We start from the raw sequence: 15,694 nt of genomic DNA on the forward strand, positions 1-15,694 counted from the left end.
CATTTAACACATGGTTTGACCACACATTTGACATTTAAACCTGTTTTCAGAAACACAAAACTGCCCATAGTTGAGCAATGCTTCCTCTCTCACAGTTACCCACAGAGCTAGAATTATGGAGCTAGACTGAGGAAACCCGCCTAGCCCTGCCACAAGGTTGTACTGCTCAGCCAGCCTGCAGTGGAGGGCAGCAGGAGAAAGGGAGTGGTGAGCTCTGTCCAGAAAAACAAGCCACTCCTCTTTCTTCAGCAGCCCTGAGCAATCATTTTGTGAGGAGCCATCTTAATGACATATGCCCAGTCACGTGGTCAAACCATGCTGTCCAGCTGCATTGTTTCCTGTTGTAATAGGTGTTGTAGGTGTCATCTCCTGGTATTTGGGTGAGGCAGGAACCTGAACAGTCTCACTTGAAGTCTTGTTGACATTGGGAACTTGGCACTGACTTAAAACATTATTTAGTACAAGGCAGAGGACTTGTTCAGCAATTAGGACGGCTGGTTTTCTGCAGCTGAAACCCAGTGATAGTCACTGACCTCATGGTCTCGACTATCACAGGCAGGGTTAGATGAGGCAGCGTAGTTGTGCAGCCTTCACCATCTCTTCTGCCCTTGAATTACAAATACACCAAGAATGCTCATCACAACTGCATCACCAGGAAAAGGAGGCTAGAAGGACTTCTAGCTCGGTGCCATGTTTTAGGTCTAACACTTTGTGTGTTTATTTTGGCAAAAGCTTTGGGAACAGAGGAAGTCATAGTCTGACTTTATCATTTCAATCTCAAAACATCACTGATAATAGTTTTCCCTTGATAGTTCCCTGAACTCAACTATGTTCAATTGTGTTTTACTGCATTTGCTCTCCAGAGGTAAATTCTGTTTATTTTTTTTAAAGATTTTATTTATTTATTTGGGAGGGGGGGGAGCACCAGCAGGGGGAGTGGCAGAGGGAGAGGGAGAGGCAGGCTCCTTGCTGAGCAGGGAACCTGACTTGGGGCTTGATCCCAGGACCCTGGTATTATGACCTGAGCCGAAGGCAGACACCCAACGAACTAAGCTACCCAGGTGCCCCATAATTCTGTTTACTAGTAGGGAAAATGGTCCTGGTATTAAAATCTAGCTCAGTATTTGAGATTCTTCTTTAAAAGAGGACTTTAGGGAAACAATATCATAACAATGATAATGAACCACAATTTCATTGAACAAATATTGGTGAGCTGTATTTGAGTTGCCAGTGTCTGTTTGCTAACTAGATTCTGAGCACTACTTGCATGGCAAAGAGCCAAGTGTTCATCTTTTATTCCCTGTGGCACTTAGTACATGGCAGAGATTCAACAAAATAGAACAGAAAAGATGTGTATCAGGATAGTAATAATAAACAAGGCAGAAAGTAGTGCTGAGAAAGAGGTATGGATGATCTTAGGATCCTAGTGGAGAGGTGACTGTCAGCTGGGGGAACGAGAAAGCCTTCAAGGAGTGGTGTCTCTTGACAGATAGATGGACCTTCATAAACCAAAATGAGTGCTGTTATCTGTTGGATGTTTATTATGTGCCAGCCACTGTGCTAACCATTTTGCCTGCTTAATCCAATCAAATCTTGCCAGCAACTCTATGGGAAAGGTACTTTCATAATCCCCATTTTAGAGTTGAAGAAACTTGTGGCTCAGTCAGATTAACTGATTTTCATCAAAGTCACACAGCTGGTAGGTGACAGAGCCAGGATCCCAACCAGTCTGACATGAAGGTTATGCTCTTGAACACTGGGCTATATATCCCTTATTTTAAGAAGTGAATTCAGTGTTTCATTGTTTGGTAAAACATGGCCTATGTTCTAAAAACATCTACTAGTTGATGTGGCTGGAGAATAAGGTATGTGGAGAGTAGAGAGCAGTGAGCAATAAGGTTGTTCCAGTAGGTCAGGGACAAATCTCAGAACTCGCAATGCTATCCTAAAGAATTAGGGATTTTTGGAAGGTGATGGAAGCATTAAATGTCTGTTAGTGAAGTGGCAGAGCTAGATGAGTGATTTAGGAAGTCAACTCAGGGGAAGAGGGGAGGAGGAGAGGCATACAGACCAGTTAGGTGGCTACTGCGTGGTTGTGGTGCAGGAACGGAAAGGAAAGACGTGCGTAGCCCCAAGAATGTGTGATTTCCTCCTGCAAGCCTCGCTGGGATTGTTTCATGTTAAGAAAATAAAATGTTCAAAAATCTAGTCTCGGGGCGCCTGGGTGGCTCAGTCAGTTAAACGTCTGCCTTCGGCTCAGGTCATGATCCCAGGGTCCTGGGTTAGAGCCCCGTGTAGGAATCCCTGCTCAGTTGGGGAGCCTGCTTCTCCCTCCTCTTTTGGCCCCAACCCCCACTCGTGCCCTCTCTCTCTCTCAAATAAATAAAATCTTCAAAAGAAAAAATCTAGTCTCATAAACAACATGAATTAGAGAACACGAATTAGCTTACAAAATGTACTCTATCTGAAAACTTTAAAAATAGGATTTGATTTAGAGAATATTTTGCACATAAATCTTTGAGAACTGCATAAACTAACCTCTGTGTTTATGTAACATTCTTTTTTTTTTTTTTTTAAAGATTTTATTTATTCGACAGAGATAGAGACAGCCAGCGAGAGAGGGAACACAAGCAGGGGGAATGGGAGAGGAAGAAGCAGGCTCACAGCGGAGGAGCCTGATGTGGGGCTCGATCCCGTAACGCCGCGATCACGCCCTGAGCCGAAGGCAGGCGCTTAACCGCTGTGCCACCCAGGCGCCCCATATGTAACATTCTTAAAGGAGCATTTGTTGATCAGTACAAAGAAATACAAGGAATATGTATATATCCCTTGCAAACCCCCCCTTTTGTTACTTTCTCTTCTCACCCTTGTGAATGACACTAAATGTTATCACAGGTCCAATAAATTCCTAAAATATTTCCAAAGAAACAGAAACCAGTAGAATTAAGCATTGGAAAACTCTCATAGACTGTTGCTTCTGGACCATGCTGTGGATCTACAAGTAATTCCCTCGCCCACAGAGCTGGCTCACATTCCTGAGTCGTGTGTATAGCTCTGAGGTAACATGTGACACCGTGACATTGACTAATTACAGAGAGTCTCCTCTTGTCCGAAGGGAATTGCTCATGAGGAGGCAGGCTCTCTAATTTTCCTTTCAGGGGGATTCCATCTCATGATTCCCCACCTTGAAGTGCAGACTAGACAAATAATAAATATTAGATTGACTATGAGGTTTCATCACCTACTTTCTGATGTTTTATTGGCAAAGCTAGGAATATGTCCCATTTCATCGTGCAGTCTGTGGGAATGGCAGTATTTCACAGCTCTCCACTGGTCAACACTTTTTATATGCTGACTAAAACATGATCACCTGGATATTACAGAATTATTAATTTCAAGTGTGGGAGTGATTCAGTTTAAAATGAGTTTTTATCTTCTAAAGATCCATGTTGAATATTTATACATGAAATGATATGATGCCTAGGATTCACCGGATATAATACTGGATGGAGGAAGTTAGTGGGGGTGCAGATAAAATAATAATGGGTATAATGGGTATGAGTTGGGGATTGTTGAAGCTGGATAATGAGTGCATGGGGGATCATTATTATACTACATGAATTAGTGAATAATTATTAGCTTTACAAAAGGTCTACTCATGCATATGTTTGAAATTATACATAATTTTTAGATGATCACTTCAGATTTTGGGCTGAGTACTGCAATGAAAAAGAAATATTAATGAATTGTTTCTAGAAAAACGTGCGTGCCCAGTCATTTCTCTTCTCACTACATAGTATACTAGTCAGTCTGTCCCCCATCTCCAAGTCTTCACTAACTCTGTAGAGCTGTGATTAGTTTCCTATGCATATGCCCGTGCTTTTTCTCCTCTGGCTTGTCTCTTCCATTTGATTAGTAATCTCATCATGGCAGGACTTTCCATGTAACCAGCTCTTCATCCGCATGGTCTATGATTTCTCAAGGATGATAAAGTGTTAAAGATAAGATAATAGATCAAACAGTGTAAGCCAGTATTTTTCAGAAGGCTTGCAAAGGGATGGTGATTATCTAAATATCGGTTTATGTGTCAGGAATGTCTGAGTTCAATTCAGTCGCAAGAGTGATTCTCCCTAAAGCTAGGGGGAATACATCATACTTTTTCTTCTTGTAAATCAGAAATAATCTGGCCTCAGGGTAGAGAAGAGAAAGGAGAGAAAAAGGAAGGAAATGGATGAGAATGGCAGCCATGTTCTCCAGTGAGCCAGAGGTTATTCCAAAATTCATCCCCAAGTGGTGGGGACCATGCACCTGTCCCCAGTGGCTGTGCTCCAATTTTTCTAGGTAGGTGAAATTACCACCAGAAGTTTTCTGCATCAACTGCAGCCCCCTTTCCTCTTTTAGGCTAGAGTTGTAGAAAATCTTATTGCAGAGAAAGGTCAAAGTATCACTTTTTGAAAAGATTTTATTTATTTATTTATTTATTTATTTATTTATTCATTTATTCATTTATTTATTTATTTATCAGAGAGAGAGAGAGAGAGAGAAAGAGAGAGAGCGAGCACAAGCAGGGGGAGTGGCAGGCAGAGGGAGAAGTATGCTCCTTGCCGAGCAAAGAACCTGATGCGGGACTCCATCCCAGCACCCTGGGATCATGACCTGAGCCTAAGGCACATGTCAAAGCATCCTTTAAAGGTTATACAAAGGCCCTGAATGTGCGCAGACTTGCTCCAGGCCATACACTTATGCAGCAGGGCCCATAGTAGCCACCAGGTCTCAGCAGTACTGGCCAACTCCCCACCTCCTGGAGGTTTGTTTTGAAAATTGTAGCCTGCTAGGAGTCAAGAGATATGTTGAGTACCCTGTTTAAGAACTGTAATCTCTAGCCTTGGCCTTCAAAAGGAAGTGCAGGGAAGGTGGCTTACCTGCTGAGATGACGGAGGGAACCGCTGTGGGGAAGTGGTGATGTCGTCAGCCCTTTCTGGCCTCCACACTGAAACTGGACTATACTCTCGGTTAGGAAACAAAGGAGGAAGTGAAGCAGATTCATCATTGCTTAAGCAGCCTGGTATGCCGACCTAGAATTCTTGATTCTGTAGCTGTTGGTTGAGGCAGCAGAGGGAAACTTTCTTATGCACATGCTGAGAAGGGACGGGGAACTGTCAGTCGTTGGAATGGACCCACTCACCCGTGTGCTCTGAGGAGCTCCCTGGGAACCGTAGTGATGTCATGTCTTCCCTGTCTGGCCTTGCTTAATTCCTCCAGGAAGTTTTCTTTAGGAGAAACCTTGTATACTCCTTCTGCATGGATAACTGCCAAATGTAGTTTCGATACAACAGGTAAGATTTATTTGATTATTTGAAAGTTTCAGCCACTAAATGGACATTAATATTTAAGATTCCCCTTCCCTTGGCCTCTTAAAAGTGGTTAAGAAAATCAATAGTGAACACATTCATTCTCCAGGGGCTCGGGAGGGCAGACAGAAGGTTATCTGAGCTCTTGGAATCCTAGACAGGCTCTCAACACTCCTTTTTCCTCTAGGAATAGGTTCTTGTTTAGTTGTTAGGAATAAAAATTTCAGAACCATCCATTCTTCTAAAGTGTTACCAGATCTCTAATGAGCCTTGGCCTTTCCCTGCTTGCAGGCAAGCATGCCTTGAGTCTAGACTATGTAAGTTCTCCTGCTCTGTCTCTTCCTTGAAGGACTGTGGAATGAGATGAATTTACCATCCTTCTGCCCAAGGTCTAATCCAGCCTGAATTTTCCTCTTTTGCCAAATACTTCATCAGGAGCCAACTCAGATCTCCTTTGCCTTAACTTGGGCTCATTTCTTCTTGATTAGTCATCTGGTGACACCATAATTTCTTGATCATTATTAAGTAGCTATTCCTTAAAGTTGTTTTAAAAGGTTATTTGTTATTTATTTCTTATTAAGTAATCTTTATGCCCAATGTAGGGCTTGAACTCATGCCCTAAGATCAAGAGTCGCATGCTCTACTGACTGAGTCAGCCAGGCACCCTTCTTAAAATTTTTTTATGAGTTGAGCTTCTCAGAAGAAAGATACTTTTATTTATTTTTTAAAGTTTTTCTTTAAATTCCAGTTAGTTAACATACAGTGTTGTATTAGTTTCAGTTGTACAATGTAGTGATTCAACAATTCCTCATCTCACACTGTGCTCATCACAACAAGTCAACTCCTTAATCCCCATGGCCTATTTCACCCAGTCCCCCACCCAGAAGAAAGATACTTTTAAATCCAATAAACAAGTACGTAAATAAACAAATACGGCATACCTCAGACTACGGAACCAAAGAGGAGAGAGGGTGGGAAAGGTAGCCTCAGAATCCAAATCCAATTTGAGAACTTGCAGTGAGCTACAGGAGCCAATTCTGGTCTCCATCATTTCTTTCCCTCTTCCTTCCCTCCTTTCTTTCCTCCCTCCCTTCCTCCCTTCCTTCCCTCCTTCCTTCCTTTTTCAGCTTTACTGAGATACAAACGACGTAGAAAATTGTGCAAGTTTTAGGTGTACAATGTGTTATTTGATACACTTCTGTATTGCAAAATGATTACCACCGTAGCTTTAGCTAACACCTGCATCACAGCACACACTTACCATTTTTCTTTTTTGTGGTGAGAACATTTGAAATCTACTCATGGTCTCAGTCATTCTTAATGATAAAAAGCAGGGCCTGGGCTGACAAGACAGGGAGAGATGCTGACTTCGGATTCACATGGTGTAGAAGGCACCCCAGACCTCTTTAGAGGTCTTTAAACATCAATAAGCCAATGATGTGAGTTAGTGACTCCAGGATACTGGGATGGAGATCTAACCAAGAGACACTGTGGGTACAGGTAAGCTCCAGGACCCTGACGGGGCAATGTATTTCTGGTGTGAGAGATAGAAAGGGATGAAGTTATGCTGGAGCCATCTGAGAAGGGTAAGTCAGGTCTCAGTGAATGGTGGTTGCCTTGTCCTGTGTGAAGCAGCCAGGCCATTTGTGAATCTCTGGATCTTTCTTGTCACATGGCACCCATCTCCAAGTTTTAACCTATGCTCCTCTTTCTGAGTGTGAAGCTTATATTATGTTTTTTTCTGTCATAGGCCCACTTAATGGTCAATATTTTCCAGAATGTGATGTTTGTTAATGCATACAACTGATTTGTACTTCTGTTCTTTCACATTGTTTCAAAGCCCACCCCTTGCTTATTGACAACTGCACACAATAACAGAAATGCCTGTGGTGTTCAGTATGACTCACATCCTTGCACAACTGACTGTTATCCAGGGTTCTTTTGAACACTGAGCTGTAGTTCTAAATTCACAAGCATAATCCAGAAATGTAGTAATAGTTTGATTTGGGGGGTTGCCTTTCTTTCAGAAATCTGAAAATGCCATTGATTCTTTTCTGAAAAATTGTAAATTAAGACTTCTTCTTCTAGAAGTTCTCATTGTGTTTATCCTCATTTGACAGCTGAGAAAACACCAGCATGAAAATAACAGCTTTCTGTGTAACTTAGGTGTTTCATTGACCTCCACACACAGTTATTTTAAGAGGGTTTAGATGTATCTGAATGGCCGCTAAGAATTTCTGATGGATTTGAAACCTGATTTGTTTAAAGGAGTTGTCCTGGATGGTTGAATTCTGGCCTGTCCAGGTGACCTTGAGGAAGGACCTAAGCACCGTCAGTTCTTATTTGTGTAGGCTACGGGATGTTCTCCAAGGGCCAAGGGCAGGATGGCTCAGGGCCAGACGTCCACCATTTGTGGCAAAGCCAGTCGGAGCTGCTGCCTTGTGAATATGAGCCCAACCACTTCACCTGTACCCTGTGACAACCGCATTAAGAGAAAAGATGTTTCTCTGCCATCTCCAAGACAAAGTGAGGGGGTGAAGTACTTGGGCCTTTTGCCTTGGCCTCAGGCAGGTACATCTGCACTAGCCCCTGTGTATTGTTGCCATGTCTGACTCCCCTGTTCCTATGAAGCTCGTGCACTAGCTATGGTGCTCCCACAAACTGCATCGACCCAAGTATAAAGTGCCCAGGGAATGTAGCCCTGCTTGATCAAATTAAGCAGACACAGATCCCATGAGGAGATTTCTGTGCTCAGTTGACACCCTTCCCTTTCATGTACCAACCAGCAGTGATGTTGCAAACAGTGGAAACCTGCTAGAGGTAAGAACTGGGGAATGTTTGTTGGCAGGCCCACCTCCTCCAGTGGTACCCTGAACAAGACTCTGACTGAGGGAGTGAGTTGCGGCTGAAACCCAGCCTGAGCTCCACCTTGCCAAGCCTTACATTTTACTCTGGGGCAGTTTTCTCCAACAGGAAGAGATGTCTTTTCTAATGTACTTAAGGACACCTATGGGTGAGACGCCTGAGGAGATTGCCATACAGATTCAAAATTGGTCACCTATGAGGCTGCTCAGGGCAGTGTTGTTTTGGGTGGTAGGAAGTCGGAGGCACTGGGGGTGCCCGTTACTGGAGTAGTCTGCAGCACAGCCAGGAAGGTTGGACTGGGTGTGCACACAGCAACATGGATAGGTTTTAAAAACCAAAGTGTGGAGTGGAAACAGTAAGACACAGAGAGATCTGTAACACAGTGCTATTGTGTAAATTAAAATACATGCAGAGCTGACGGTAACACACATCCACACGAACACATAGATCCAAAAAGTCTAAGGAAATGGGTTAGAGTGGTTGCTTGCAGAGAGGAAGGATAGGAGTGAGGAGCGGGAATAGAAGAAAATACAGACATACATTAAGAGTGGCCCTTTATGGGGGCGCCTGGGTGGCTCAGTCGTTGGGCGTCTGCCTTCGGCTCAGGGTGCGATCCTGGAGTTCCGGGATCGAGCGCCACGTCAGGCTCTTCCGCTGGGAGCCTGCTTCTTCCTCTCCCACTCCCCCTGCTTGTGTTCCCTCTCTCGCTGGCTGTCTCTCTCTCTGTCAAATGAATAAATGAAATCTGGAAAAAAAAAAAAAAGAGTGGCCCTTTATGGACCAACTAAGGGAATGTGCCCTGAACTGAAAAGTGTGATTAATTTAACACTCGACACTCAAGGCCTAATAAGTTTGAAAAAAGGTGCCCTGGACCTTGCCACTTGAGGCTTTCCTTAGCCCAGCTGTTGACCAGCAGCATGGCTAGATCAACATGGTCACAGCTTTTTAATAATTTCATTGACAGAGACTTCTATCTGGACTTGTGTGAGCTTCCTTGTAACACGCCTGCCCTTATCAAACTCAGGTTGGTCTGATGCTCAAAATCCTTAAAATCTTTAAAATCCTTGGAAATTACCTGGCCTTATCTACATTATTTTATTTTCCTGAAAGCCATAAAAAGAAATGAAAGCATTTACTTCCCTGGGAATTTAATCAGACTATAAAAGCTATATTAATGAAGAATAGGGACCGCAAAGAAGAGACGAAAGCCCTCGGTTCTGTTTGGCCCTGTTTCCTATACATCCTGTATCAACATTTTCATTCACTCAAAGCTTGCAGCAGATGGTTCAGATTGGGCCTATGGTCATTGAGACACGGTATCTAAGCTTCTTTCAAGATACATCTAGAACATTCTAGACCAATGCAATCAAAAAGTGCCTGATGGCTAAAAACCATTTTTGAGATATTTCTTAGTCAGCTCGGGGCTGCTTAAACAAACAAACAAACAAACAAACAAACAAAAGATACAATATTCTTCAAAGTAGCGTGTGTTCAATAGGTATATAAGAGGTGTAAGTTAGATTGAATGACCATTTACTCTCCACCCAGGGACACCTCCTGTCCCTGTGGTATCTTACATGTATTAGAGCAGGTGCCTCTTCTTCCTGGCAACACAGCCCCAGAGTCAGGCACAGCTACAGCAAGTGGAGTTGGGTCTCAGCCCAGTCACCCCCTTGGTGATTAAGGGTATAATCTATGCAACTGTGGGATGTGACCCTGAAAACAAATAAGCTCCCCCACCTTTCTCTCTTCCACCAGGTTTCCATGATTTGCAACGTTTCTCTGGTTGATATTGGAAAGGCAGGCTTGACTGACCATCCTATCCCCAAGTAGAGCAAAAATATCTGCCATCCTTCCACGCTCTTCTGCATCTTTGCCCCTGCGTCTGTAAAGGTGGAGTCTGGTTCTACTCTTTTTGAATCTGGGTGGGCTTTGGACTTGCTTGCCACCCACAGAACACAGGAAAGGTGGCAATGTCATTTCTGAGGTTAGGTGATAAAAGGTGATGATCTGCATGCACCTTGCTGGCTGGAATGCTTGGGGTTAGAGCCCTAAAGTGCCCTGTTAGAAGTCTGACTATCCTGAGACTACCAAGCTGGGAGGAAGCCATGCCATATGGTGAGGCTGTGTGTAGGTGCTCTGGTCAGCAGTCCTAGTTTTTGAGTGCTCCAGGCTCAGACACCAGACATGTGAGTAAACAAACCTGAGATGCTTCTAGCTCCCAGTTATGAAGTCATCACCAGACTTTGAATCTCCCCAGCTGGGGCCCCAGATAGCTTGGAGCAGAGAGAAGCTATCCCAACTGTGCCCTTTCTGAATTTCCGAGACCTGGAATCCATAAGCACAATAAAGTGGTGCTTGTTTTATGTCACACAGCAATAGTACCTAAAAGACCCACTATCTTCAATAACACCAAAAAGAAGAACAATAAAAAAGGGGGGGGGAGAAAACTGCTATAAATTAAAATTAAAGAATTAAAAATTAAAGAATTATAAACTGTTTAATTTAAAAATTAAAAAATTAGATACATAGACAAGATACGAAAGACAGTGTTTGACTCCTGATTAGAATAAACCATTTAAGAGAGACACTTAAGAAAATCAGGGCAATTTGATCTCTGACTGGATAATAGACGATATTAAAGAATTACTGTTTATTTTAAAGATGCGATAAAGTGGTAATTGAAGGAGTCCTTATTTGTTACAGATACATACGGAAGTATTTAAGTGTGAAAATATCTAATCTGCTTTAAATTGGATTTAAAATGGAAATGGGGGGATGGGGTACAGATAAAATAAGGTTGCCCTATTTTAAGAATTGTCAAAGCCAGGTGATAGGTACGTGGAGGTTTATTATGTCTATTTTGGTGCATATTTGAAACTTCCCATGAGAAAAAGTTTGCCGAAACAAAGGTGGGGGCAACTTACTTGTCCTCTGTCCTGTTCTTCTAGGCTGTGGTTATGTGCTAACAGGTGTCAATAGTTTAAAGAGATTGCTCCTCCTGTAAGCATGACCTCTGGGTACTCCTGGAGGCTCCTTGAGACCCGGGATCCTACAGCAATTTCAGGCAGGGAAAAGGTCTAAGGGGGAAACCATATTCTTAAGCAAATGCTTTAGGCACTCCTCAAATCAGTATCATTTGGGGTGGCTAGAATTCCCCCTGAGGACAGAATTCTCTTCTCTGACAATACCTACTCCAGCCCTAGGTTCACAAGTGGACATCCATGAATTCCTGGTGAACTGATTTAAGAAATTGTTCAGGATTTACTGATCAATCAGCTTACCCTGAAGATTAGAGATTGTTCAATTTTGAACTTTGAAATATGTCTGTCAGCAGAAAGACAAGCAAATAGGCTGCATGTTGATATGCAGATGATGTACTTTGGAAGGTCCTTCTGTTTGCTTGTAGGTTCTCTCCCTTGAAGAAAGACTATTAACTCATGCTACAGCCTGCTGCTCTCTGCTTGGTTTGGGCTATGTCACTAAGCCCAAAATAGAAAGTTCTTTTACTGCAGAGCAGGGAAAGAGGTTTAAATTTATCAATTCAAATAACAAAGGGTAGCATTATACTGGCTTTTCTCCGGTGGGGGGTAGGGAAGAGATAATGACTGCTTCATCAAGGAGAAGGAGTGATCTGACACTGGCAGGGGCTGGGACCAGGAGACAAGCTTCCACTGTGGTGAGCTGGGCTTGTTTCCCATCCAGGCCCCCCTCATTCCCTCCTTCCAACCATGTCACCTCTTTTAGGACATGGGAAAGCAGCTGAGCTACTGGGGAATCAGTCCCAGAAATGTCACTGAAGTTATCAGACTGGAAACAATGCTGGAATCCAAACCACTTCTCTCTTGGCTTTTAGAGGAGTCAGGACCTTGCAACAAAGTTACACAGAAGGGAGATGTAACTTTTCCCTGTCAAAAGGTCAAGAATTTTTAATGATCCTTAGGTTTGGAAAGAGTTTGCAGAAATTGGCATTCTTATATATTGTTGGAGGGCGGTAGACTGAGCTAGCCACTTGGAGAACAAGCTGACAACATGGATCCATGATATACCAGAGAATGTGGATCCAGAGGCTCTCTTGTTTATAGCTGGTGGGAGTGCAAACTGGTTCCCTAGACAAACTCTTGTACATATACAACAGGGAGCATTTACAGTGTAATGTTCATAGCAGCAGTGGGAGCAAGAGCTAAATCCTGGAAACAATGTACTTGCCCATCCGTGGGAGAGTGGATGATAGACTGCGGTACGTCTACACATCGGGGTATTTAATACCAGGCAAAATGACTACGGTGGAATACAATGATATGGATGAATTTTAGCAAAGTAAGTCCCCAAAGATTACATACAGCTTGATGTCCTTTTTATAAAGCTAAGGACAGTTCTAAAAAATGACTCTTTAAGAATATATACAGATACAGCAAAATCATATAAAAAGAAAAGGAAACGAACATACAATTTGGGATGGTTTCCTTGGATAGCGAGCACAGGAAGATGGGGTGGAGAGCCTTATGCTTCAATATTGGTTATTGTTGAGGCCCTAGCTTTTGTTTTGGGTTGTGGATTGACAGGTACTGAATAATTATTAAAATTAATGCATTTACTACCTAACATAACAAAATCAGGCCAACCATACCAATTTTGAGAGTGTCAGAACAAAGGATTATGGTTAATCCAATTCTATATACGTGCCATTAAAAAACAAAACAAAACAAAACAAAAACAGGCTATAGAGTCTTTGGCACAGTCCTCCCACTTCTAAGCATTCATCTTAAGGAATAAACAAAGATGCAGAGAAACATTATAAATACCACAGGACACTTGTGGTATTTATAAATATAAAAATAGGAAACAATCTAATTACCAAACTAAGGTTTTAGTTACATAAATTGGGTTACATTGATATACTTGAAAACAAAGGAGTTTTTAAAAAATATTTTCTGGGGGTGCCTGAGTGGCTCAGTCAGTTAAGCACCTGCCTTTGGCTCAGGTCATGATCCCGGAGTCCCGGGATCAAGCCCTGCATCGAGTCCCGCATCAGGCTCCCTGCTTGGCCAGGAGTCTGCTTCTCCCTCTGACCCTCCCCCATCTCAGGCTCTCTCTCAAATAAATTAATAAAATCTTAAAAAAATAAAAATAAATTTCTAAGTATTTATATGGGAAAAAGGTCATGATATATCAGTTGAATAAAACGAACTACAGAACAGACATACAGTATGAACTTAGCTTTTTATTTCCCATAATATATACATGCACACCAAGAAAGGCTGAGAAGACTATACATCAAAATCATTACAGCCCTCATTTCCGGATGTTGTGATCGCTTCTTCCTCAAACTTTTCAGTAGTTCACAAATTTTCGGCAGTGATCATGAACTCTTTTACAACCAGAAATAGTTTTATTATAAAAATAGTTAATAATAATAGCTAATGTAGATGGAGTATTTGTTACGTGCTAAAAGCATTACATGGATTCATTTATTTAAAGCTTCAACTTACAGGGATGGTACTATTATGATCCCCATTCTACAGATGAAAATACTGATGGTTAGGGGGTTCAACAACTTTGCATTAGACACAGAGGCCATAAAAAGTGGTGCCTTGCTTGAGTCAGGCTTCTAGGAGGCTCTTCAAAAGGTATGTCTGATGGTAGGGTCTTGGCCTCCGTGGTACTGGATGGCTGCTCCAGAGAGAACGATCTCCCTGTGAGCAGTACTGGGAATTGGACAGCCTGATGTGGAACTTGCAGTCCACACAGAGAAAGAGGCCTCCAAAGGGTGTCTGAGCCTGAGTCCACACAAGGCAGCCAACCATCAAACATGGGTGTTTGTAGGGGGGCACAGATGGGGAAGCCAGGTGGCCCTGTCCCTGCGGGTTTCTGATGAGCCCCTGTGACAGATCCCAGTAGGTGCAGCCTGGATTGTAGAAGAGATGTTTTACTCATGGCTCTGACTAGCTGTGGTTCTCACCTGCCACTGTAGGATTGGCCTCTAGAGCCTTCAGTGGAGGGGAGGCTGGTGCTCTAGGGATGGGACAGAGCCAGGGACTCAGCTGCGGTCTCTTCTCATCACTCATGCTTTAAATATAAGCTCTGATGTGATCAAGGCGCCAGAGATAAAATGCCTTTCTCAAGCTAAGCAGGCGGGATCTGGTATCCCATTTGGACAAGACAGTGGAAAATAGACTCAGGGGGAAAAAATCCCTTGGCCTCAACACCAACACACGGGAGTTGAAGAATCTGATACCTTAACATTGTAGAATAAACAAATGGAGGCATAGTTTCCTATGTTTTCTTCAAAACATCTAGAATAGATATGATTTAAGAGGGAGTGATTTTAACAGCTAGTTCTTCTCTTCTCAGCTGAAGAATTCTGGATTATCCTTCAAGATGTAGCTCAAGTGTCAGCTTCTGTGGAAATACTTCCCAAGCCGCCCCAAGCAACAAGGCCATTCCTCCTCTATACATGTTTAATAAATGATCTGTTTATCTGTCAGAATGTCTGTCTTCCCCTGCTGGAGCAGAAGCTCAGTGGGCTGTGTTTTATGCACCTCTGGGTTTTCCCCGCACTCCTTCCCATCACCTCTCCCCCATGCGCATCCCTATGCCTGCCATGTGGTAAGTGCTAATTAAATGTTGCTTTTGGAACAGACAGCTGTGATGTTAGGGGTATGGTCTCCTAGAATTCTCAGAGCTGGGACACACCTTTTTGCATCCGTGATACTTGAGGGAATCTGATGAAAGCTAAGAACCTTTCCCCAGAAAAAACACGTACAAAAGAAAACTTCCGATTGTATAGCAGTAAAGGCACACACACACACACACACACACACACACACACACACACACCCAACATATACACAAGTGAGTGCATGTAAAACTGGCAAAATCTGAATAAGATAGGTGAGTTGTATCCATAGCAATACCCCAGTTGTGATATTGCACTATAGTATTGCAAGATGTTACCATTGGGAAAGTGGGATCTCTCTATATTATTTCTTACAGCTGCATGTGAATCTAAAATTGTCTCAAGGAATGCAGTGGCTCCTGGGTGGCTCAGTTGGTTAAGAGACTGCCTTTAGCTTGGGTCATGGTCCCAGGATCCTGGGATCGAGCCCTGCATTGGGCTCCATGTTGAGTCTCTCTCCCCCTCTGCCTCTCTTCTCCACTTATGCTCTCTCAAATAAATAAATAAAATCTTTTAAAATTTTTTTCTCAATAAAAATTTCGATAAAGAAGAAAATTCCTTTGGGAGTTGACGGATCCCCCTGAATCCTAGGTTGAGAGCTCCCCAGTATGTACAGTCCAATTGCAACATGGATGACCTAGAGTGTGGGCCTTGAACTGGTCTTGACTGACAAGTAGGATTCATACAGATACAAGTGGCTGTCTGGGGAGCAGGGACATGTTGAGCAAAGAGATGAAAGTAGGAATGGAGTGGAGATGTATAGCACTTGTCTGAGAGAGTAAGAGGGCCACCTGAGCTG

Source organism: Ursus americanus, chromosome 5 (assembly GCF_024610735.1).
Source record: "Ursus americanus isolate L20-20 chromosome 5, mUrsAme1.1.p, whole genome shotgun sequence".
Classification (NCBI taxonomy): domain Eukaryota; kingdom Metazoa; phylum Chordata; class Mammalia; order Carnivora; family Ursidae; genus Ursus; species Ursus americanus.